We start from the raw sequence: 25515 nt of genomic DNA on the forward strand, positions 1-25515 counted from the left end.
AAAGAAGTCTGCCAGACTAAGAGTGAGGAGGAAAGAAGAGATGCCAGCCTGAGAAGAGTGCAGGACAGGAAGGCATGGCCACCCTGTGAAGGAACTGGGAGAGTGCAGCCTAGTTAGGCAGCCCCCTGGGTCCCAGGCAACCAAGGTAGAATATAGAGTTTAGAAGGAATAACTCAGGGATACCAGCAGGAGGTAGATTCACATCATGGAGGTTAGGCAGTCGCCCAGCTACTGCACTGTTGAAGGCATATTAAAATAAAGGCTGTGTGTGTGTGTGTGTGTGTGTGTGTGTGTGTGTGTGTGTGTGTGACTGACTCTGCCTGTGTGTGTCTCTCATTCGGAAACATAAAGTATTGAGGTGGGTAATGAACCCGCCACTGGACTTAATTTTTAAAATAATTAATTCAACAAATGTCATCCTTTCAATAAAAAGAAATAAGGGAGGCCCAGTAGTTAAGAGCACTGACTGCTTGTCCAGAGTACCCTGGTTCAAATTCTAGTACCCACATGGCAGCTCACAACTGCGTGTAACTCCAAGATCTGACACACAGACATGCATGCAGGCAAATCACCAATGCATATAAAATAAAAATAAATAAAATTTTTAAAATTTTAAGAAAGAATACTTAAAAATAAAATAATTTTTTTTAAAAAAAGGAAAAAGGTAGGACCGAGATTCAATAGTTTATACTGAGCAGGTAGAAGTAGAGGGGGAAGAGGGGGAGAAAAGAAGGGAGGATGGGAGAGAGAGAGAGGAATAAAGGTAAGATAAAGAAATAAGAGAGAGAGAGAGAGAGAGAGAGAGAGAGAGAGAGAGAGAGAAGACGACTCAGTAAATCTAAGTCTCTAGTTAAAGAAGGTTGAAGCCTTAGACAAGTTCTGCTTCTTCCCCTTTCCATGTAAATAAAGGTATCGGAAAGTGAACCCTGTTTATTGACCTTATCATTTGCAGGAGTGGAAGACAGAGGAGAGGAGTCTTGGGCTGACGTTTATAGGGAGTGCTGTATACTACCTATTCATCTATTGCCAAATGTGTGCTAATCTCTAAGTACACAGAGTGACTCTAACAGTAAAGGAACTGAGTGAGGCCCCTTCCTGCACAGCAGACTGGGAACACGCTGCTTGGGATGAGACTTCCCTTCCCACAGTGAGCTTGTTTGTCCTGGGGCTTGGTTGTTCAGCTCATCTCATTGTGCAGTGCCTTTAAAGGAAGCAATTGGCCTCTGGAGCCAGCCCTCCACAGTCTCTGATGGCAGCTAGATCCTGCCACCTAATCGGTTTTGATTGTGTTCACTAGCTGTAGGAATGGCATTTCCATTTCAATGAGGCAGCTGGCAGGCATGCTGCAACACCACATTGATTGCAGACTAAAACTATTTCAAGTATATCTGCAAAATGCACATTTCTAATGAACTTCCAGTTTTGTGCTCCCTCTTTATAAAAGCAAACTTTATTGTTTCTGTGACTAGCACCCCTTACTCTGCCCGCTTCATGGCCTAGCTTCTCCCATCTCTGTGCTAAGCGAGGTAACCATGTCTACTATGTCCCAGCCAAAGGTTCTTATTGAACTCCCCTGGCCTTTGATTGTAGCCAGCCACTTTCCCACTCTTCAGTCATGAGATCTCAGTTATTCCTAAGAACATTTGTAATTACTCTTTTTTGTTGTTGTTGTTCAGAATTTAATAATATCTCACTATCCTTCACCCCTTCCAGGCTCAGAAAAGTCCTCGGAAAGTTTTCTACATCCTGACCTCATAAGTCCCTGACCTCATAAGTCCCCTTTGCTCTCTCACTCTGTCTCCATCCGATCTGCCTTATTCCCTTCAGAGCATAAGGAACCTGGGCCTTTAGAGAAAGTTCTCTGTACAACATACACTGAGTGATCTAAATCAAAAACACTCCTGACTGAAAAGCATATGTAATCTATGTGAGGATGGCGAGCTAGTTCCTTCTGTTGTTTCTGATGACATTTTGATATCCATCACAGACCATGTGTTGTTATGGTGATGGGAAGAGCCTATGCTTGAGAGAACCGCGGAACAATGAGATACAGAGAGGGATTTTTTTAAATTTATTAAACATGCACCACTTCAATGGCATCATCAAATGTTTTTACACTAAAAATCCCCACAGTTCACCATATGAAATAAAATTATTTTCTTTTCCTATACAAAACCAAAAACACAAAATAAAAACAAGTAGCATTGAGCTAATTTAAAGGGAGAGAGTTGTAGGAGACAAAGCTGCTTGACTCACGGGTACCAAAGAGAAGGTGCAAGGGGCTGGGGAGGAGTGGGGAGGAACAGGGACTCTCGCCTACAGTTTTAAGGCCACGGCTAGTGCTCGGCGGTCAAATTCATTGTGGACAGAGCAGGACACAATCTCGAGCTTGTTATATTAAGTCCTGTGTTTTCTTCAGTTTCAATCATACATGAGAGTCCTGTTGGAGACCTAGAAATGTTTTTTAGGTAAGATTAAAAAATATAGAGAGAGGAAATTAAGGTAACATGTAAAGGAAACTTTAGTCATTCCAGAATCTGGCTGGGAGTCAGAAACGTCAATACATCTGATAAAATATAAATTGCTCACAGCTGATGCCTCCAACCGTTTGACATTGGGGAATGATTTTGTTATCTACAAAGTTCACACTTGAGAACCTCACAACTGAGTTGCCAGAAATTATATAATATTTTAAGTAAGTTTACAATTTTGTATTGAGCTGCAGTCATGCACATTCTCAGTTTCATGAAGTGCCTGGTACCTGAGATTGGACACTTCTAGGCTATATAAATAACATTTATCTTCATAAAAACATCTAAAGGTACTAAGAATCACAAGCTGCTAATTTAAGGCCAGAATGTCTAGGCCATGTTTGTGTATGGGTTCCTCTCTCAGTCTAAACCCAAACTGTGCACTGCATCATGACAGCTGCAATCATTTTATTTATCAAAGAAAATCATTTAATCTTTAAATTTTGTTGCAAATTTTATTCTTTAAACAATGAGATTTAGAAAACCTCAAAATTGTGTGTGTGTTTGTGTGTGTGCACAAAATCTAAACTTTTCTATTGAAAGACCCCCATTTCGGGAAGACCCTCACTCAAGTCTGGGGATGAGCCGACGCCCCAATAACTCAAGAGACACCATTCTTGATGCAATATCGCATGAGGTTTATTTGGGAATCAGCATGCTGAGGCTGAGCTCATAACCCACACAGGGGCAGAGGAGATCAACCCTCAGCAGTTGCAGTTGAGGGTTTTTAAAGGAAAAAACCACAAAGAAAGGGGAAGCTGAGTAAACATCATAAGCATGAGGATGATGAATTACAGCTCATCTCTTACGGAAAGGTTACAGGCTATCTTTGGCAAGCATTCTTGGTCCCTTACAAAATGAGTCAGGCGCCTGGGTGGGTCAAGATTGTGGTGAGCCAGTTCCAGGAATTAGGTGGATCACCCAGTGGTCATCGGTTTTTCAGGCTGAAGGTGAAAGAACAAAGAACTCCATGCTGGGCTTTGTTTCTAGGGGTCTAAGGAACACATTGAGTTGGGGGGTCTTACACTATCTCTTGCGAAGCCCACACTTATGCCTTTAGGGTATCTAATATCCTATTCTTAAGCATCTCTAAAACCTCAGGCTTAAATCAAAAGATTGTAGTGTTTCATATCCCTATTTAATAAACTAATGTTGATTTACTTCAGTTGGTCCTGAAATAACTCCCCCCCCACCTCCCCCAAATTCTTTTCTGCCATGTAGTCAAGGATTCAGCTTTACTTGTAACTCCACGGGCTACTTATAGTCTCTCCAACGTGACTGTTGGTTTTAGAAATATTAAGTCTAACTCTCCTAATTCCACATTAAAAACAAAACAAAACAAAACAAAACAAAACAAAACAAAACAAAACAAGGTTAGTAGGGCGCAGAAAGGTGAGATGGTCCAAGGCCTTGTCACTCATTGATGAGTGACAGAAACAGACTTCTCAGGTCTGATTCCTATACTGGTGGTGGCGGTTTTTTCTGCTATTGAATCCTTACCTATTGCTAACACTAGTTTGGAAAGGTGTGGTTATTATTGTCTGTCATCTTCTTTTGTTCTCAAACACTTATTATACTGTTATTTTTTTAATTTGTTATTAGAATCTAAGAACAGTCCAGTAACATTAGACGAGTAAGTAAATGGGTATTAGCCAAAAGGGTCAGCCTTAGTACCGATGACCGATCACAATTGTCAGCACAAACAGGATCATGTTTTCGTCAGTTGAATATTTTTAATATTTAAACTTAATGTACTTTCTTCTTTACCTGCTTGTGGGGGTCACAATTCCAACCAGGTCACTGTAGATTAGTCATCTGACTGAACTCTAAAAGGCGCAAAAAGAATAAAGAAAACAAATACATTCAAGTGGAAGACAATTCCTGCTGTAGAATGTTATGCATTTAACAAGACACTTTGGCTGAAGTGCTTACACAATCTTTCAGGGACACAGTAAATAATTCTAGGGTTCAATCAATTCATACATACTTAAAATTTATTGTTATGTAAAAGCCTGAGAAAATGAAAACTTACAAGACAGTTGTAAACTATCGAGCTTCTTTTCTTTCTCTCCGGATGCATGTAACCTTCATCATCAACAAAATAATTTTCAAGTCATTTAACACAGTTCCCAGAGAATATTATCTGTATCTTTTTTAAAATTACTTCAGATATCACATTTTCTTTGAATCTCTGGAAAAGGCTAGCTATAGAAACTTTGTGAAGAATAGAATTAGTCATTCTATCAAACGTTTAGAAAGTGGTTTTCAGCTTTGCTTTATAAGTTTATTCTTTAGCTAATATTTTCAAGAACATATTTACTGTATTTTAAAAAATTTTTTGAAAGGGGTTACTGAAGGCAATAGCTAAGCTTGAAATTGTAATTGACACCCCCACCCCCACCCCCACCCCCAGGAACAATTTGTAATCTGTGAGTGTCATTGTCTCTATTTTAAGCCAGCCTGTAGGTGACCATACATCATCTTTGGCACAAAAGGAAAAGAACTCATCTCCAGCTAGGCACTAGGTACACGGGTAGGGGACAGTGACAGAGGGTGGGCAACATGCTGACCTCCAGGATCCATCAACTCTCACTTATTTAGCTGTGAGGAGAGCCACACCTCTCTTAACCAGGCAACTGGTGAACTTCTGGAATGAAATGCAACACCCCAACACCCCATACACACCGGCTAACACAATTGCCAACACAGGTGGGCTCCTGCACCAAAGTGTTCTGCAGATAAACTTGTGATCACGCTCTGCATTCAGAATAAACAGGGAGATGCCTGTGCTGGAGCCGTCAAACCACAGAGTGGTGGGTTCTTTTTCTGATACTAGCTAATATCCGAGGTGTTTTAGGCTTCGATCTACTGTGGTCACATTCTAGATAAGCAGGGAGTTCAGATTTGTCCCTCTCCTGTTTCCATGTGAGTTCATTTTCAGTGACATTACTTCTGTGTTTTAGACATTCATTTCCCATGATTCTTAACAAGAAACTATATTGTAAACACTTAGACACCATCTAGAGCAACAGGTATGTATCAGTCAAGATTTTAAAGAGTGTTGGGGATCCTCAAAACATTTTGTTGTATATCTCTCAGAGAGCATTCTGAACCTAGAAGCTAGATTTCAGAGCATCTATGTCCTTCAAGGTTTTATATACAAAACACTAATAAGGGACATCATAAGCTACACGGCTACCGCCTTGGAGCAAATCTTCCAGCTTAAGGAAAACTTCATGCAGTTTGTTAAGAGATCTAAGAGAAATTTTGGGGGATATATTTTCTCTTCCTTTCTTTTCTTGGGGGAAAAAGCATGAGCTGTCTCTGCTGTCACTCTAAAGAGATTAAAGAGAATTCTAGAAAAGTCTCAAGACCTAGAGAACTAAATAAAGAAAAGGACTCAAGTGTCTGTATGCTTGTGGCTGATTTTCTTTTTTGGGTAACGACTTTGTATATTGAACAAATTCTCTACCTATTCTTTACCTTCAGAATAAACCAAAGGTTAGAGAGAAAGAAGCAGGAGACATTGTCAGTGGGAACAAGAGCCAATGACAGAGCGTCCTCCACTGCCTGCTGCAGCTCGGTGGGTCCTTGCGTGGACTTCCGCACAGGTGGGACTGAGACTCTTACTGCAACTCTGAAAAGAACTCCAGTATGAAACAAAGTCGGGCTTTATCACAAACCGGCTTTGATGCAGGTGTAAACACAGGCAGTGGGGAATGGCCAGTACACTCCCAAGACACAAGTCAGGCTTCTCACCAAAGAATCACACTTAAGCTTCCTTAACAGTGGCCAAACAGTTTCAGTGAGTTCTGCAGTTACAGTGTTCAAAGAGATAATGGAGAGCACAGTGTGGTTCCTGGGGTGCACTGGACAGGACTCCAAGCCAAGTGAGTTATGGCCACAGGGGTAATCAGAAATCTTTACTCATAGGGAGTGGAGAAAACTCTCCATAAGAAAAGACCTCTGGGGCATGTGTTGTTCACATGAACCCACCATGCTGAGCATTGCTGAGCCTCAGACCTGTATTGAGATGGCAGTGAAGCCTTCTCTCCTGGGAGAGACCCAGAGGCTTGCCAAAGCTTTCCTGGAGTCCAAGTGAGGATGTGGACAGGGGGTGCAGAAAATGACCCCCAAAGCTTTCTTCCCCTGGATATTGGTGGCCCAAAGACTACTCCTTGCAGAGACTACTCCTACCAAGATTAGCCAAACCTTCCTCCATGATCCAGCCGTATACCATAAACTCTGCTTCCTTGTTCATCCATATATAACCCGCATTTGTCCAGCTATATGCAATAACTCCGCCTCTCTGTTCAACCCTAAATAATAAACACCGACCTTCCAGAGTGCCCTGGTTTCTCCAGCCAAGAGCCCACACCATGGGCCTCTGTCTATGTGTCTGTCTGTGTGTCTATGTTTGTCCTTTTCTTATTCCCTCACCACCTGAGTCAAGTCCGTCCCTGTAGCCGTGCCCCATGTGACACTTACTAATACTGGGTTACAAAGAAGTCGAGATACATGGTTTTCACTGGGAACAAGATTTGTAATTGTGTTTATAGGAGTCTCAGAAAGCTACAGGTCTAACCTGGGAAAAAAAGTCAGGTCAAACTTAAAGGCCAGATCTACTTAGGCCTGAGGCATGATTCATGTCTATTTTTAACCCTTGTTTTTGAAAACTCTCCAGATATAAAGAATATTGTCTCTATATACACAATGTTTTTAGGTGTTACAAGAACTCCTCTCAGCTGAAGAGACACTTTAACAGAGGTGGGGGGGGGGGCATTACCCCAATGTGGCTTTGATTTTATCTTTAAATTCTATAATAACAATATCATCCGGATTTGTAACTCTAACCTACTTTCTCATGTTAGACATCCATGAAACTTAGTGGATCAACTTCCTTCAGTGTAATTGGGATAATGGAATCTCAGGCTCCCACTGAGCTCTGGTATGACACACTGGAAAAGACAGAGTCAACCTTGGCCATAGAACCTCTATCTGGATCCCTAAGTCTCCTAAGAATCAATAAAGAAGAGACTTGAAGTGAGAGACTGGGCTCAGACCCAAGGGTTGCACATGGGAATAGGCCATAGAAGCAGTCAGTAGTAAGCATAGAAAAAGGTGTTTCACAATTATCTCTGTGAACAGTGCAAACAGAAACTAAAGTGTGGTAACACTGCAACCCAGGGTGGCATCTTTTGTTTTAACTATAAAGAATGTGTATAAGATATAAAGCAATTAAAATGGGTATGTACCAGAATACAGCTAGTTTATGCAGCTGGTTATTTCGGAGTACCTACTAATGATGATCATATGTATATGGCAATGTCACTCCTAAGCGTAAGTTCAACAAAGGGGATGATTTTGTGCACCAAGCAACATAAAATGATGCTCATAGCAACAAAGTCCTAAATCGCACAGTCTGTAAATGCTCTATCGATTTGTCTTAGTTTTTTTAAGATTTATTTATTTATTATATGTAAGTACACTGTGGCTGTCTTCAGACAATTCAGAAGAGGGAGTCAGATCTTGTTACGGATGGTTTGAGCCACCATGTGGTTGCTGGGATTTGAACTCCAGACCTTTGGAAGAGCAGTCGGGTGCTCTTACCCACTGAGCCATCTCACCAGCCCTTTGTCTTAGTTTTATTTCTGTAGCTCTGATAAAAATTTCCTGAAGAAAACCATTTAAGAGAGAAATTGTTTAGTTAGCTCACAATTCCAAGTTACATTCCACTGTAGCAAAGACATCCTTGCGACAGGAACTTGAAGCAATTAGTCACAGCCACAGTCACGAGCATAGCAAATGCATGCGTGCTTGTGCCCAGCTTACTCTCTCCGTTCTTACTCAGTCCAGGATCCCAAACCCACAAAATGGTGCCACCCACCATTAGAGCGGGTCTTCCCATATCAACTAATGTAATCAAGACACTTCCCCACAGACATGCCCGCCAGAACGAGAAGCTAAGACCCTGCCGTAGAGGTACTACACACTTTAGCTGCAGGACACGGAGAAGTCAAGCTGGAACGGAGATGGCAGTGGGCTATCTTCCATGGCGCCTGAAGAAACCATGTTAATTCTTTACCTGACAAGAGAAAAAGAATCTAACAAGTTTAGACCCTAACCAGTACCGAGTTTATCACAATTTTGTTGCTCCTAACTAAGAACCATGACCCTCACCTGGTACGCGTTTTTCTCTGTCCACACTCGGAGAGGACTATCACCTCCCTTTGAACCTGTTCGACTGAGTTAAATTCCTCATCCCCATTGCCCCTTGTCATTCGCTGCTTCTCTAGGGTGACTGGTTTCCATCACTCCAGGATAAATCCCACAGACAATGGGTCTGGTCAGCTTGCCCTCTCCTCTAGGAGCCCCGCTGCCTTACCCCCACTCCACACCACACCCCCGCCCCCTGGTTTCTTTCACAGTCCAATTAAAGAGAAGAAAGTTTTCAATCAGTGTTTTCCAGACAGCTTTGTGAACCGTGAACTACGCGAACAGGGTCTAGAAAAAGAGCGCTTTTCAATTTCACCCTCTATTTCTTTTGTCAGCTATTATGTATCGTAACTATCCCTAAGTAGGCATATCTTCAACTGAGGGGAAAATTAGTAACTGTAAGCATAAGCTCAATCCAGATCACAGCAGTCATGAGTCACTACTGTTGCTCTCTTAGTCTCTCACTTCTGAGCCACTTTAAAATATATATATATATATATATATTTAATCTTTTTTTTTATATAGTCCAGTCTTCCTCCCAGCCCGCCCTCGGGCAGTTCCTCATCTCATTCCTCCTCCCTTGTCTCCAAGAGGATGTTCCAACCACCACCACCACCACGACCACTACCACCAGACCTCCCCACTCCCTGGGGCCTCAAGTCTCTCAAGAGTTAGGTTCGTCTTCTCTCATTGAGGCTAGACCAGACAATCCTCTGCTGTATATGTTTCAGGGGCCTCATATCAGCTAGTGTATGATGCCAGGTTGGTAGCCTTCTGAGCCACTTCTAACAATGGTTTACATACGAGAAATCAAATGAAACACATTAAATGCTGAGAGAGAGTTCAACTTGCCATCTGGGGCCGGTTGCTTCCCCAGAGAGTACAGCATGGTGGGTAACTGTCACTCGTTGAGGCTGCATAGCAACTCCGCACACCTCTGGACTAAATATCCTGGTTCTGGGGTATAGCCAGCTACAGGGAGTAACCTAGCGTCTCATTCATCAGCTCATCATGACTGGCACTTTGTGTAAAGTCGTTCACACAAAGGCAAGAGGTGACAGACAGACATCCATTCTCTGTGAAAAGTCCCAAGAGGAGCCACAGGAGCCAGAAGTATATGTGCTTATTATAAATAAATTCTATTCAAGATACATCCAAGCAAACTGCATATGTATCATTAATTACTGTGTTATGTAACCAACTCTCTGGTGGCAAAGAGCTTTTGAAAAACTAAAATCGTATTAAATGCTGTTCACAGTAGTCTTCGGGCTAAGGAGGTATTGTTTATTTGGAACTAATCATACCAATGTGTTCTGTGAGATAACATGTACCCGATACTTCCAAGTGACGATCTGTATTCAGTAAACAGTAGCACTGTCGTCTTAGGGAACTACTGTTTACAAGATGTTTATATAAGTCACATGGCACTAAAGCCTGGGTACTTCTCTACAAATCCTAATAGACACTTTGTACTTAAGTCGTTTTGTGATTGCAGGCTGCCTGAGCTTTGTAGATTCTCTGCTCTTTGCATGAAATGTCTTTCCTGATTTCTTTCCCTAACACACGGTAAAGAGTACTTCATACCGCTCTGGGATAATTACTTCCTCCCAAACATTTCTAGTCCCCACAAGGACCAGAACTCTACCTCCCCACCTCAACTTCATTAGATTCTGTATGTTAACTTGTAACACCTGTCTCACGGAATCATATTCCCGAGTTTATTTTTTAGCCTTCTATATCAGAACAGTACTTAGGCAAGGATAACCACTTATCTACTTTGATAACTGCAGTGCCTTCTACAATATGTGCCACATAATAATATACTTTAAAATAAATGAATTGAGAAGAGAAAATAGGCACCCGGATAGTTTTGGAGGTAACAAGGCTCCCCTCTGTTGCACTATAATGTTGGATACATGCCATTCTGCTCCTGAAACCCCACAAAAACCAGAATACTCAGAAAGAAGCTCAGTGTAAACATGAGTGTGGGGTGACAGGACGTGACACATCATTGTGACTGTTGATGTGACTCTGGTGAGAGGTGATCTACTGGAACTATATTTTCTGCTTAGATTTGCTTTTGAGTCTAAAACTGACCTCCAATGTTGTCTATTAGAGGAAAAACGAATAAGTGGACTGTGGTTGAATGTCATTGCATGCCCTAACCTAAAGGGGTTTCCAAACATTTCCCTAAGAATGGAGACCACAATCATTCCACAAAACTACATAGAAGAGCCTTGAAAATTAGTAATGTTATTTAACTCCATTTGTTATATAAGAAAATAGAGACACAAACTATTCTTTCAATATCACATGGATGAGATTCAAGCACCGTATATGAATTCCCTGTTCCTGAATTGTTCCTCAACACAGGCCTGTTGAGACGTGTAAGTATATAGCAAGGCTGTGGCCCAAGGCACACCAGAGTCTAAAGAATGAAATCCGGCAAGGACTCGAGGGTCTGCTTCTATTAGACATTAACTCAAATTGTCCGCATCAAACTGTTCTCTGAAGATTTTCCAGGGCCTTGCCCCAAAATGACTTTATAATCACACCCAATCTTTGTGAATTTTAAGTTGAAGAATAAAATAAAACTGCTAATGAATCAAATGAAATAAAGCATGAAGAAAGAAATAACAGGCATTATTATGATTAACTATGTCTCTTAGTATAACACAGTATCAGTCCTAAGACAAGAAGTATAGTTTAGTAATATATCATTTGATCAGGCTCTGTGCATTATGGTTTTAAAGAAATGAAAAAAAAAACCTATCAATTCTGATAAATGCTATAACTTGTGTGTGTCTGTGTGTGTGGTTTCATTACCTTTTGGTAAGATGCCTCATAGAATTGTATTCTTGGTGAATTTTATAGTCTAGCAAAAACAAAAGACTTTGGGAAATGTCATCAATAAATCTGAAAAAAATAAATGAAATTTAGAATTCTTAGAAAAATATAATTAACCCAAATTGACTTTTTAAAAATTCTTATGAATATGCATGAAGCCATTGAAGAATGGCATGAGTAAAGTCTTCCTTCAAGGGAAATTACAGGGTCAAATGATCTTAGTCAATTAGAACAAATTCTTTCTTTCTTATTTATTTATTTATTTATTTATTTATTTATAGTGGTTATTTTATTTATTTACATTTCAAATGTTAGCCCACTTCCTGGTTTCTCCTCTGATGACCCACATCTTATCCCCCATCTCCCTGCTTCCATGAGGGTGCTCCCTGACCACCCAACTCCCACCTCACTGCCCTAGCATTCCCCTACCCTGGGGCATCAAGTCTTCACAGGACCAAAGGCTTCCCCTCCCACTGATGCCAGATGAGGCCATCCTCTGCTACAGATGCAGCTGGAGCCATGGATTCCTCCATGTGTACTCTTTGGTTGGTGGTTTAGTCCCTGGGAGTTCTGGGGGGTCTGGTTGGTTGATATTGTTCTTCCTATGGGGCTGCAAACTCCTTCAGCTCCTTCAGTCCTTCCCATAACTCCTCCTTTGGGGTCCCCATGCTCAGTCCAATGGTTGGCTTTGAGCATCCGCATCTATATTGGTAAGGCTTCCGGGAAACAGCTATATCAGGCTCCTGTCAGTAAACTCTTCTTGGCATTAGCAATAGTATTTGGGATTAGTGGCTGCATATAGGATGGATCCCTAGGTGGGGCAGTCTCTGGGTGGCCTTTCCTTCAGTCTCTGCTTCACTCTTTGCCCTTGCATTTCCTTTTGACAGAACCAATTCCGGGTTAAAATTTTTGAGATGTGTGGGTGGCTCCATCCCTCAACCAAGGGCTGTGTCTAACCTCTGGATATTGTCTCTACAGATTCTCTCTCCCCTTTGTTGGGTATTTCAGCTAATGTCATTGCCATTGGGTCCTGGGAGATTCTTGCTTTCCTGGCATCTGACACTCTCTGTTTGCTACCCCCTTGCCCCAGCCCTCCTTGCCACTCACTTCTGTTCAATTTCCTGACACTCTCTCTGTATATCTCCCCTGTCTTCCCCCATACCTCAACCTACCCCTCCCCCTTTTGCCCTTCCTTCTCCTCTCTTCCTCCCAAGTCTCTCTCACCCTCTACCTCCTGTGATTATTTTGTTCCCCCTTCTAAGCAGGACTGAAGTATCCACACTTTGGTCTTCCTTCTTCTTGAGTTTCATATCATCTGTGAATTGTATCTTGGGTATCCTGAGCTTTTTGCTTAATGACTTATCAGTGAGTGCATACCATATGTGTTCTTTTGTGACTGGTTACCTCACTCAGGATGATGTTTTCTAGTTCCATCCATCTGCCTGTGAATTTTCATGAAATCATTGTTTTTAATAGCTGAGTAGTACTCCATTGTGTAAATATACCACATTTTTTTCTAAATCCATTCCTCTGTTGAGGGACATCTGGGTTCTTTCCAGCTTCTGGCTATTATAAATAAGGCTTCTATGAGCATTTGTCCTTGTAATATGTTGGAGCATCTTCTGGATATACCCCCAGAAATGGTATAACTGGATCCTCAGGTAACTATGTCCAATTTTCTGAGGAACCAGCAGACTGATTTCCAGAGTTGTACCAGCTTGCAATCCCACCAGCAATGGAGGAGTGTTTCTCTTTCTCCTCATCCTTGCCAGCATCTGCTGTCACCTGAGTTTTTTATCTTAGCCATTCTGACTGGTGTGAGATGGAATCTCAGGGTCATTTTGATTTGCATTTCCCTGATGACTAAGGATATGGAACATTTCTTTAGGTGATTCTCAGCCATTCATGATTCCTCAGTTGAGAATTCTTTGTTTAGCTCTGTACCCCATTTTTAATAGGGTTATTTGGTTCTCTGAAGTCTAACTTCTTGAGATCTTTGTATATATTGGATATTAGCCCTCTATCAGATGTAGGATTGGTAAAGATCTTCTCCCAATCTGTAGGTTGCTGTTTTGTCCTATTGACAGTGTCCTTTGCCTTACAGAAGCTTTGCAATTTTATGAGATCCCATTTGTTTATACTTCATCTTAGAGCCTGGGCCATTGGTGTTCTGTAGAACAGAAATTCTATTCTGATATAAACTTTTAATTTATAACAGAAGCATCCTGACAAAAGCAAAATAAGAATAACACAGCAAATGGACTATCATCAAAGACACAAACATAGGTACGAAAATACTAAAACAACACTAGGAAGGCAAATCCAATCAATAGCCTATCTTCAAGTTAGAATTGCCCTAGATCTACAGTGAGAACTTTGGGATTGAAAATCTACTGCTACTTATCACATTAGCAAAATGAAGAAGGTAAGTTATGTAATCATTTCTGAGGGCATAAGAAAGCATTCAGTGTAATACAGTATTATATGCCTGATAATTTTTAGCTCCCAGGAAATGGTGTCATCAATGTAATAAGAATATCTAATAAACCCTGGAACAAATCTAACAAATGGTGTGTCATAGTTTAGGTTTCTATGGCTGTTATGAAACATTGTGACCAAAAAGCTAGTTAGGGAGGAAAGGGTTTATTCAGCTTACACTTCCACATTGCTGTTCATTATCAAAGGAAGCCAGGGCAGGATCTCAAACAGGGCAGGAACCTGAAGGCAGGAGCTGATGCAGGTGCCATAAAGAGTGATGCTTACTTGCATGCTCCAAATGTTTTCCTCAGCTTGATCTTTTTTATTTAATTTTTTTAATATTTTTACATTTTTATTTAGTCTTCTCTAATACAATACAGCCCAACGTAGAATCTACTCCTCCCAGTCTCCCCCTCCCCACAGGGCTCCCCCTACCCCAGATCTACTTTTCCTCCATTTCCCTTCAGAAAAGAACAGGCCTTCCAGGGGTATCAACCAAACATGGCATTAATAAAAATGTAACAAGGCTAGGCACAAAACCTCACATCAAGACTGGGCGAAGCAACCCAGTAGGGGGAAAGAGGTTGCAAGAGCAGGCAAAAGACTCAGAGACACCCCATCCCCACTGTTAGGAGTCCCTCAAAAACCATAAGCTAAACAACCACAGCATGTATGCAGAGGACCTAGCACAAACCCATGCAGGATCCATGATTGCCTCTCCAGTCTCTGTGAGCCCCTATGAGCCCTGCTTAGTTGATTCTGTGCGCTGTGTTCTCCTGGTGTCCTCAACCCCTCTGGTTTCTACAATCATTCCTTCCCCTCTTCTGTGAGGTCCCTAGAGATCTGCCTAATATTTGGCTGTGAGTCTCTAGATCTGATCCCATAAGTTTCTAGATGAAACCTCTCTGATGATGGTTGAAGTAGGCACGATCAATGAGTAGAGCAGAATATCATTAAGAATCATTACATTGACCTTTTTGTATGTGTGTGAGTTAAGTTTGTTCTACCCTAGGTCTCTGAGACTTTGAGCTTCCAGATCATGACCATCCAGGCAGTGTCAAGCATAGACTCCCTCTCATAGTTTGGGCCTCAAGTTAGACCAGTAATTGTTTGGCCACTCCTGATGGCTCTGAGCTATCATTGCGCCAGGACATCTTGCAGGCAGGACAGTTGAAGGTCAAAGGTCTTTTTTTTTTTTAATTAGGTATTTTCCTCGTTTACATTTTCAATGCTATCCCAAAAGTCCCCCAAACCCACCCCCCCCAATCCACTACTCACCCACTCCCCTTTTTGGCCCTGGGGTTCCCCTGTACTGGGGCATATAAAGTTTGCAAGTCCAATGGGCCTCTCTTTGCAGTGATGGCCGACTAGGCCATCTTTTGATACATATGCAGCTAGAGACAAGAGCTCCAGGGTACTGGTTAGTTCATATTGTTGTTCCACCTATAGGGTCGCAGTTCCCTTTAGCTCCTTGGGTAATTTCTCTAGCTCCTCCATTGGGGGCGTGTGATCCATCCATTAGCTGACTGTGATCATCCACTTCTGTGTTTGCTAGGCCCCGGCATAGTCTCACAAGAGACAGCTATATCTGGGTCCTTTCAGCAAAATCTTGCTAGTGTATGCAATGGTGTCAGCGTTTGGAAGCTGATTATGGGATGGATCCCTGCATATGGCAATCACTAGATGGTCCATCTTTTCGTCACAGCTCCAAATTTTGTCTCTGTAACTCCTTCCATGGGTGTTTTGTTCCCATTTCTAAGAAGGGGCAAAGTGTCCACACTTTGGTCTTCATTCTTCTTGAATTTCATGCGTTTAGCAAATTGTATCTTATATCTTGGGTATCCTAAGTTTCTGGGCTAATATCCACTTATCAGTGAGTACATATCCTTTGAGTTCTTTTGTGATTGTGTTACCTCACTCAGGATGATGCCCTCCAGGTCCATCCATTTGCCTAGGAATTTCATAAATTCATTTTTTAAATAGCTGAGTAGTATTCCATTGTGTAAATGTACCACATTTTCTGTATCCATTCCTCTGTTGAGGGGCATCTGGGTTCTTTCCAGCTTCTGGCTATTATAAATAAGGCTGCTATGAACATAGTGGAGCATGTGTCCTTCTTACCTGTTGTGAGTTGATGTCCCAGTACCACCACTAGAAGCCTTGCCTAGTTACAGAAGATGGGCAGCTTGGGGTCTTAATCCTCCATTGCTAGGAGTCCCCACTAGGGTCACCCTCATAGGTACCAGAAAGTTTCCACATCATGACACTCCCTGGTAGTCTAGTGGTTTGGATTTGGTGCTCTTAACTTGTTTTCTTATGGCACCCAGGACCACCAGCCCAGGGGTGGAGCTACCCACAATGACCTGGGCTCTCATGCATCAATTACTAAGAAAATGCCCTATATCCAGATTTTATGGAGACATTTTCTTCATTGAGGTTCTCTCCATTCAAATAACTCTATATATCAAGTTGATATAAAACTAACCTGCAGATTTGGTGATAGATCATTAAAATTATTGCTTAAAATTCAGGAACATCTCTAAGAGATACTCTATTATCTTTTTTTTTAATCTCATCTTCCTATAGAGGTGCTAACCAGCAAGTTATAGTAAATAAGTGATCAGAATTGGACAGGTTAAATTAAGTGGCTATTACTGGAAAGATATGATTGTTACACAGGAAACTTTGTTTAAGTACTAACTGGTTGTCAGTTAAAGGAAATTAATGAGCACATGCTGGAGACTGGAGGGTATTGTATAAAAAAATAACTCAAGAGCCGAATGGAAATGTCATATATTGAAGGGTGTGATTTATTCAACATCTGGGTTTTTAAAAATTATTTGAATATAGCAATGGGATCAATTTCAAATATTTCATATACTGACAACAGAAAGATAATCCATGAAATACACAAATAAATATTGTTTAGAAAAGTAATGGGAGAATATATAAATATATAATATGCATATGTGAAGTATTTATAGAAAATGTACACCTTTATTGAAATACATTAAAGAAGACCTAATTATAAGATAACATCATGTTCACTGGTATAAGACACCATAACAAGAATATTAATTTTAAAAATATTGATAAATTAAGATCTTAATGAAAATAACACAAATATTATTTGTGGAAAATAAATTCACTTTTAAAATTTATATTTAGGACATTTTATACAAAATGTCCAACAGGACTAGGTAAGAGACTCATAAAAAAAACATATAAATGGAAAATGGAAGAAAGTTATTTTCTCAGAAACCAAAATGTATTTTAAGGTTATAATACTTAAGGCAGTATACATTTGTGATAAAGAAAGATATGGAACCAATGGCTAGAATAGAAAATCCAAAACTAGAGACACATTGACTTGTTAACAGACATAACTAGTACCATAGGGTATTTAAAAAGGATGGATTATTGCATTGAAGGTGCTGGATCAACAAAAAATGCTTTCCAGATTGGGGGGGGGGAGTGGACTTCAAACAGAATACAAACTCATTTCTGCATGGAATTATTTCTAAAAACAATCAAACTAAAAACAAAGCAAAAGAAACCCAAAAACCTTAAAGCTTTTAGGTGATTTTTTTTTCTAACCTTAGTGAGAAGAAATTGTTAAAACGTAAAATGCCTACCAAAATTAAATTTTGAATGTGATGCTCCACTATGTTCATAGCAGCCTTATTTATAATAGCCAGAAGCTGGAAAGAACCCAGATGTCCTTCAACAGAGGAATGGATACAGAAAATGTGGTACATTTACACAATGGAGTACTACTCAGCTATTAAAAACAATGAATTTATGAAATTCTAAGGCAATTGGATGGATCTGGAGGATATCATCCTGAGTGAGGTAACCCAATCACAAAAAAAATCACACACATGATATGCACTCACTGATAAATGGATATTAGCCCTGAAATTTAGAATACCCAAGATACAATTTGCAAAGCACATGAAACTCAAGAAGAAAGACCAAAGTGTGGATACTTCGTTCCTTCTTATAATGGGGAACAAAATACCCATGGAAGGAATTACAGAGGCAAAGTTCATAGCAGAGCCTGAAGAAATGACTATCCAGAGACTGCCCCACTTGGGGATCCACCCCATAAACAAACACCAAACCCAGACACTAGGCAGACGCCAACAAGAGCCTACTGACAGGAGTCTGATAGAGTCTCCTGCGAGGCTCTGCCAGTACCTGGCAAATACAGAAGTGGATGCTCACAGTCATCCATTGATGGAGCACAAGGCACCCAATGAAGGAGCCAGAGAAATACCCAGGGAGCTGAAGAGGACTGAAGCCCCATAGAAGGAACATCAATATGAACTAACCAGTACCCTCAGAGCTCCTTGGAACTATACCACCAATCAAAGAAAACACATGGTGGAACTTGTGGCTCTAGCTATATTTGTAGCAGAGGATGGCCTAGTCGGTCATCAATTGGAGAAGAGGCCCTTGGTCCTGTGAAGTCTCTATGCTCCAATATAGGGGAATGCCAGGACCAGGAATGGAAGTGGGTGGGTTGGGGAGTAGGGGGAGAGGGAAGGGGATAGGGGATTTTTGGAGGGGAAACTAGGAAAGGGGATAACATTTAAAATGTAAATAAAGAAAATATCTAATGATTCAGCACCTTAAAAAATTCTGAATGCGACTATATTAAAATCAAGATTTAAAAAGAAAACATAAAAAGAATGTTGGGAACAAGCCACAGCAAATCTTACCTAGAAAGAAATATTCAAGAAACCCAATGCTGCTGAAGGTAGAGCTAACGAAACCTTTTACAGACAAGAAACCCACATGCCCCTCAAACATCAGACCACGTTTGCTTTCCCCGGTGCATTGGGAAATCGAGGACGGCACTTATCATATCAACACCGTCTTGTGCATTTGATAGTCTTCAGTAATTCTCATCCTTCCTTTCCAACTTGATGCCCTCGCCACTTTTCTCAGCTAATTGCTCTGGCTATAATGTAAAAACCAGAAGTGTCTGTCATTGTCTTGTTCCTCACCTTAAAGGTACAGACTGTTGCAGGAAATATTTAAAAATATATTACCATCCCTGCTACTCTCTGCCCAGCACTAGCGATGGGTTCACAACGAGTGATCTACCGTGCTCTGGATGTTGAAACTTATATTTTGTATGTATATCTGTTGAGATGTTTTATAGCTTTTCTTCTTTGTTCTGTTAATGTGAACGAATAAGAAAAGTTGAAAAGAAGGCCGGTCAAGATGGAGGGGTGATAGAAAGGAAATAGATCAAAGAGAATTGTAGGAAGAACAGGAAGCTAACAACTCAGAAAAAAGCACAACAGAAATAGGTGGTGTTCTTCATTCTCCCTGCCCCGGCGGGTACAGGTGGGTTCTAGCTCAGACTTAGTGCTAGAACCATCCAAGACACAGGGGAGCCCCAACTCCACACCTCCACCACCTCCAGTTCCCTATGAGGCATGGGCAGAAGGAATCTAAAATGATACAGAGGACAAGCTCTGCTGAAAGTACCCAGCAAGTTCCAGGGACTGGGAATTCTTTGCAAACAAAATTCTTCATTACTGAAGCTATTATATTAACCTTTCATTTGGAAATAATTTCAAACTGAGAAGTTGGTAGTATTTTGAGAAATGCCTTCTGCCCATGCCTCAGAGGGTCCACTGGTTGCCATGGCACTGTGCATTCCCCTTCAGTGTGCATCTTGGGCTCTCCCTGGCTTTCTTGACTTTTTCCTCCCTGTTCTCACTGTACTCTATTAAAACAAACCCCCTACACGTCACACACAGAAAACCTTCTCTTCACTGATAACTCCAGAGAAAGTAAGTAGCACTTCTTGATGTTTAAAAATCTCCCTCAAAATAGCATCACTAGGGCGATTGAGAGGTGGCTCAGTGGTTAAGAGCACTGGCTGCTCTTCCAGAGAACACAGGATCAGTTCCCAACACTAGCAACCATCTGTAACTCCAGTCCCAGGGCACCCAATGCCCTCTTCTGATCTCTGGGGACATTGTACATGTGTGGTGTTCAGACATAAACATGCAGGCAAAACACTCTACACATAATATAAAAATTAATTTGAAAACTTAATGAAATTAAATATCAAGGGTAGATAGAGATTAATAGAAGAATAATGAAAAGTGGTGGCCTATTGCCAGTTTCCAAATCACATCTCTGTATCTACTCTCCTACAAAAATCTGTCTTGGTTGAACAATAAGCGGGTATAGAGAAGAAAAGTGCAAATGGGACTTTTAAAAAACATATCTCAAGGGTCTAACACTGGCAGGACATTAATATAGTAATCATTATGCAAAAAAGAGCAATCTTAGCAAGTTTTGATGAATCAAAGAGAGAAAAAGGCTGTTAGCATAAGACATTCGTTTGTACTCTCTAAGCGTCTCTCTGTCATAGCTAAAGAGCAGTTTGTTCCCTGTGGATGCTGTCTAGCAGGTAGACTACGAAAAAGTCTTCGTTCTCTCCATTTGCATGTCACCTCAGAATTGTCCAAGGCAAAACAAAGAGAAACCACCACCTGATAGCTCAAACCAAGCCATGCATGTATGTGTATGCATCCATGTGTGTGGGTATGCATGTGCATCTTTATCTAGATGTGTTTCTGTGAGTGTGTGTCTGTGCGTGTGCATCCATGTGTGTGGGTATCCAGTTGTGTCTCTATGTGTGTGTATGCATCCATGTGTGTGTGCATAGGTCATGCATTTGTGTGTGTATGCACATGCATGTGTATCTGTGTGTTTGTGCATTCATGTATGTGTGTATGCATCCATGTGTTGAGTGAATGTGTGTGAATTCATGTGTGTGTGTGTGTGTGTGTGTGTGTGTGTGTGTGTGAATTCGTGTGTGTGTGTGTGTGTGTGTGTGTGTGTGTGTGTGCATGTGTGCAGGTGCTGGAGCAGGGCAAGTGCATGCAGCTCATGTTGGGGACAGCTGTGCAGCTGCAGGAAGGAAGCCCATCCATCTTGCATTTCCCTCGGCTTCCTCTTGGCTGTGCCTCATTACTCTCAGGGAGAACTCTTACTAGGCTCTTTGTCTTTTCTCCTGTCACTGTGGGGTTGTGGAACTCAGCTCTTCCTTTGAGAGGACAGACACTGGTCACAGTGCTTTTTGTTGTGTTGGGGGAGCAAGTCTTCATCTCAGCACTTTGCCTATTATGAGCTAAAGCTGGAAATAATGTTCTACTTAATTCCTCTCCTTGACATTTCCTACCACTTTTCAGATCAATAAAACAGGATGAAGTTGACAATTTTCTTATAAGGATTTATATCAAGGATGCTGTTAGAAATGTTCCCTTTGCACAGCCAACTTTCATCTCTGTGTGTACTCACTGGACTCCGTTGCTCGTTCAATCATTCATTCAGAAGATGGTAACAGACCATCTGCTACAACCATGCCCCATGTGGGGGCCAAGTCTACTCTGCTTCTTCAGAGCCTAGGAAATGGTTCAGCCCCAAGTCTGCTTAAGATGCAGAAAATAGTGTGATCTCAATACTGCGTATTATTGCTCATCAACAGAGATATTCTCATAGTCTAAACTAATATTGGTATAAAATGATATATATCTGCAATATGTACTCTACCTTCCCTTTTCCTCATTTCTATGTCTATTTTTAATAAAACCTTCATTTTGTGTTGCTTATATTTCTCTTTTTTATTTGTTTATTTATTCACTTTCCGTCCCAATATCAGTTTCCCTTTTACTCCCAGTACTTACTCATGCAGAACCTCCCCCCATTCCTTCCTTCCCTTCTCCTATGAGGAGGAAGACGCCTTCTCTAGCATCATCACCCTCTAATGCCTCCCCCGCCCCCCACATCAGGTCCTTGCAGGACTAAGCACATCCTCTCCCACTGAGGTCAGACAAGGCAGTCCAGTTAGGGGAACAGGATCAACAGGCAGACAACAAAGTCAGGGAAAACCCCTGCTCCTGTTGTCAGGGACCAAGCTACAGAGGGGCTAGGTCCAGCCCAAGTGTTTGCCCTCTGGTTGGTGGTTCAGTCTCTGGGAGCCCCCAAGTGTCCAGGTTAGTTGACTCTGTGGGTCTTCCTGTAAAGTCCCTGACCTCTTCAGGTCCCTCAGTCCTCCTAAGTCTTCCATAAAACTCCCCGAGTTCCATCTGATGTTTGGCTGTGGGTTTCTGCATCTCTTTCCATTGACTGCTGGGTGGAGCTTCTCCGAGGACAGTTAGGCTGGGTTCCAGTCTCTGCTGGCTGTGACTCCCTCATTGTTTTTAAAGTCAATTTTCTACTGACTTCTTTCATCACAAGCTAAAAGAAAGTTACTTTACTGGGATCTTTCATCCTAGAGGCTCTTTTTTTTTTTAAGATTTATTTATTTATTTTATTTATATGAGTATACTGTAGCTGTTTTTATACCAGAAGAGGGCATTAGATCCCATTACAGATGGTTGTGAGCCACCATGTAGTTGCTGGGAATTGAACTCAGGACCTCTGGAAGAGCAGTCAGTGCTCTGAACTGCTGAGCCATCTCTCCAGCCCCATATTCATATGTGAGACTATCTAGGGCTTCTCCCTGACTCAACAGCAGCACTACAGTTCTCAGAATGAATTTTGAAAGTTGAACCAAGAGTAACAGTAGATGATAATTCATCAGACAAAGAAGTAAAACTACAATGTTTCTGTATGTAGCTACACAGTTCCTTGGGTCTACACAACAGACTACACACTAAGTGATTTTTTTTTTTTTTTTTGATGTACCACACTCAAAACTGACGCCAGCACTAGCAGCTCAGTCCCATAGCAGGGTAGACCTTGCTTCATCCACTGGGATGTCTGAGCTCCAGTTATCTTGTGACTGGGTTCCTTCTGCCCAGGGTCCATGCTCAGAGACAGGAATGAAAGGGGCTATCATCTGTCACGTTACCCCTAAGTAACATTCCAACCAGGCAGAGGCAGTGTAACAGTTCCAGTATTTATCTGATGACCACGACCCTCTGAAATACTTGTTGTCAAGTGGCCTTCTACTTCCTTCTTACAAGGGCTCATATAGTTATATTTCGAATGAGTTGTTATCTTAATAGCCTTAATCTATTTCCTTCTGCAAAGAGTTGTTTTTGTCAAAAAAATAAATAAATCACATTCCCAGGCTTCAGGGAGTGAATAGCACCTGGGTGCCCTTGGCTGATGTCATTGAGATGATCAGAATAGGAAGAGTGTGGATGCTGTCATCAAAAGAATAAAATGGCCAAAATTGAAAGGTGTCCTTAGGCAGGTGAGTGGATATACACATGGTTATCTCTATATAGTGCGATTAATTCAGCAGTGAAAAAGAAGTTAGGAAAAACCCACAGAAGAACCTGAAGTAAATGCTAATGAGTAGAAAAAGCCAACATAAAAATGCTATAGTCCATATGATTCCAATCATAGAATATTCTGGAAAATTGAAACAAAAGTCAATAAAGAGGTCAGTGGCTGGGCAGGGTTCAGAGGTCAGACGAATGAAGGGAAGCAGTGGAAACTTAGGAAAGTAGACCTCCTCTGGATGATCCTGTAATCACAAATATGCATCAAACCCCTGCCACGCTGTGACAGAAACGGTGAACCCAGATGTGAATGCCTGACGTTGGTAAATAATATTTATTATACCTGTAACAAGTGAACCATACAAATACAATATGTGAACAGCAGGGAAATTGGAATGTAAGAGCCTATGGGGAACTCAAAACTGCTTTAAGAAATAAAGACTATGAGATCTTAAGAGAATTCATATGCTGCTCAGTGACAATCTTAGTAAACTCATAAATTGTCAAATTCAGATCCCAATATGACATCTAACTTGAGTCTTCCCTTTTGATGCTTATTTTAAATTTACAATATGTGTGCATGACTGTGTGTGTGAGAGAGACGAATGAAAGTCAGGACATTTTAGGAAGCCAATTCCTTCCTTCCACCCCATGGGTTCTAGGGGCTGAACTTTTGTCACTTGGCTTAGTGCCAAGAGCCTCTACCCTCCGAACCATCTCCATAGCACGTTCCCTGGTTCTTATGGGACTCTGGAAAGTGTGACTAGGATACTTGTTGCATAAAACATCACGAGAACAGAGACAGGCTGTACCTAATCAAATGTACAATCATTTATAAAATCACATAAGTAACAAACAAGCTGCCTCATAACTCTGATCTCATCCCTAAATATTCCCTGAGCAGGAGCAATAAAACAGCTTTTTAAAATTTATCTCCTTTCCCCTCCCTGGCCTATCTCGAATATAAAATATGAGAGGAAAAAGCCAAAGGGAGATTTTTTTTAAAAGGATGAATAACAAAGGGGGGACTGGCTTGAGAAATCAAGGAATAATATTTACCCCCCCCCCAACAAATCATTCCTTAAAAGCCCAACTTACCCCAATTTATTGACACAGAATTGAAAGCAAACACACAGTAAGACATCAATAATAGACACCCTAGTTCTCTGTTTGTAGATGATAGATAAACTGGAAATGATAAAATACAGCTTGCCCATCATCTGCCCACTGTGACTGCATCTCATCAGAAGATAAGGAAAAAATGTCTTAAAGAAGCACCAGAAAACCAGTCTTCTAAATAAAGATCACTCTAAATTAAGATCAATAAAACTTGATTAAATAGGCTTCCTCATGAATAATTTGTCCTGGAAAATCTGCATTACTTGTATCTCCACTGATATTTATTCCAAGCCTCCAATTGCTTGCTTAATTTAAATAAAGGGTTAGGGATGTGTCAGTGGTAACACGCTTGCTTGCCCAGGATGCATACACAGCTTACACACCCACACATATTGCTGCAAAGGAGCACTGCTGGGCCAGCAACATCTGTGGGATTGAGCTGTGTCTTGCCAACCACCAACCACAAAGCCAGGCTCACCACTTGTGAAGCATTTACACTGAGTCAGTAGCTCACCCATGTCTCAACCCAAATCACACATTTTCAGTTTCCTCTAAGAGTTTTGTGTACATGTGTGTGTGTATGGGGTGTGTGTGTGTGGGGGGGGGGGGTCCTCACGCAATGTCCACACATCCAGGCCAGATTTACATTTAGATTTGAGGGTTATACTGTTTTTCGTTACAATCTGCCAGTTCGTGGAGCACAATGCTGTTTCAAGGAAGAAGCAAGAACAGATCCTTGCCACGGCTGACATTCTGTGTCCCGAGTCCACAGTCACGAGCAACACTACACCTGTGAAGACCCCTAGATCCAGAAGCAACATTTTTGTTTTCCTCCTTTAATTCCGTGGTGGCATCGATACATGCATCTTCAAAGCCTCTCCTCATGACCCACCTCTCTCCGAGACAGATGCAACAACCACTGGATGTTGTTTCCATCACTTGTCCAGACATACAAGCTCGAGCCTTCATATCACATAACCGAGTTATTTTACCGCACTCCCCACTGACCCCACCCCCACCCCCACCCCCATGCTATGCCAAGTTATGAGTACCGATTT

The 25515-nt window shown here is 41.4% G+C and overlaps 1 long non-coding RNA gene across 1 annotated transcript in view; it reads right to left on the reverse strand.

The window, feature by feature from the left end:
• Nucleotides 1–3183: 3183 nt before the first annotated feature.
• The window catches only part of Gm42209, a 52291-nt gene continuing 29959 nt past the window's right edge, over nt 3184–25515 (reverse strand). Inside the window, exons 2-3 of the long non-coding RNA XR_880773.1 lie at nt 4299–4357; nt 3184–3475 (exon numbers count right to left, since the gene is read on the reverse strand). This is a non-coding gene — a long non-coding RNA (predicted gene, 42209). The remainder of the gene's footprint in view (nt 3476–4298; nt 4358–25515) is intronic.

The sequence above is a fragment of the Mus musculus genome, chromosome 3 (genome assembly GCF_000001635.26).
Source record: "Mus musculus strain C57BL/6J chromosome 3, GRCm38.p6 C57BL/6J".
Classification (NCBI taxonomy): Eukaryota; Metazoa; Chordata; class Mammalia; order Rodentia; family Muridae; genus Mus; species Mus musculus.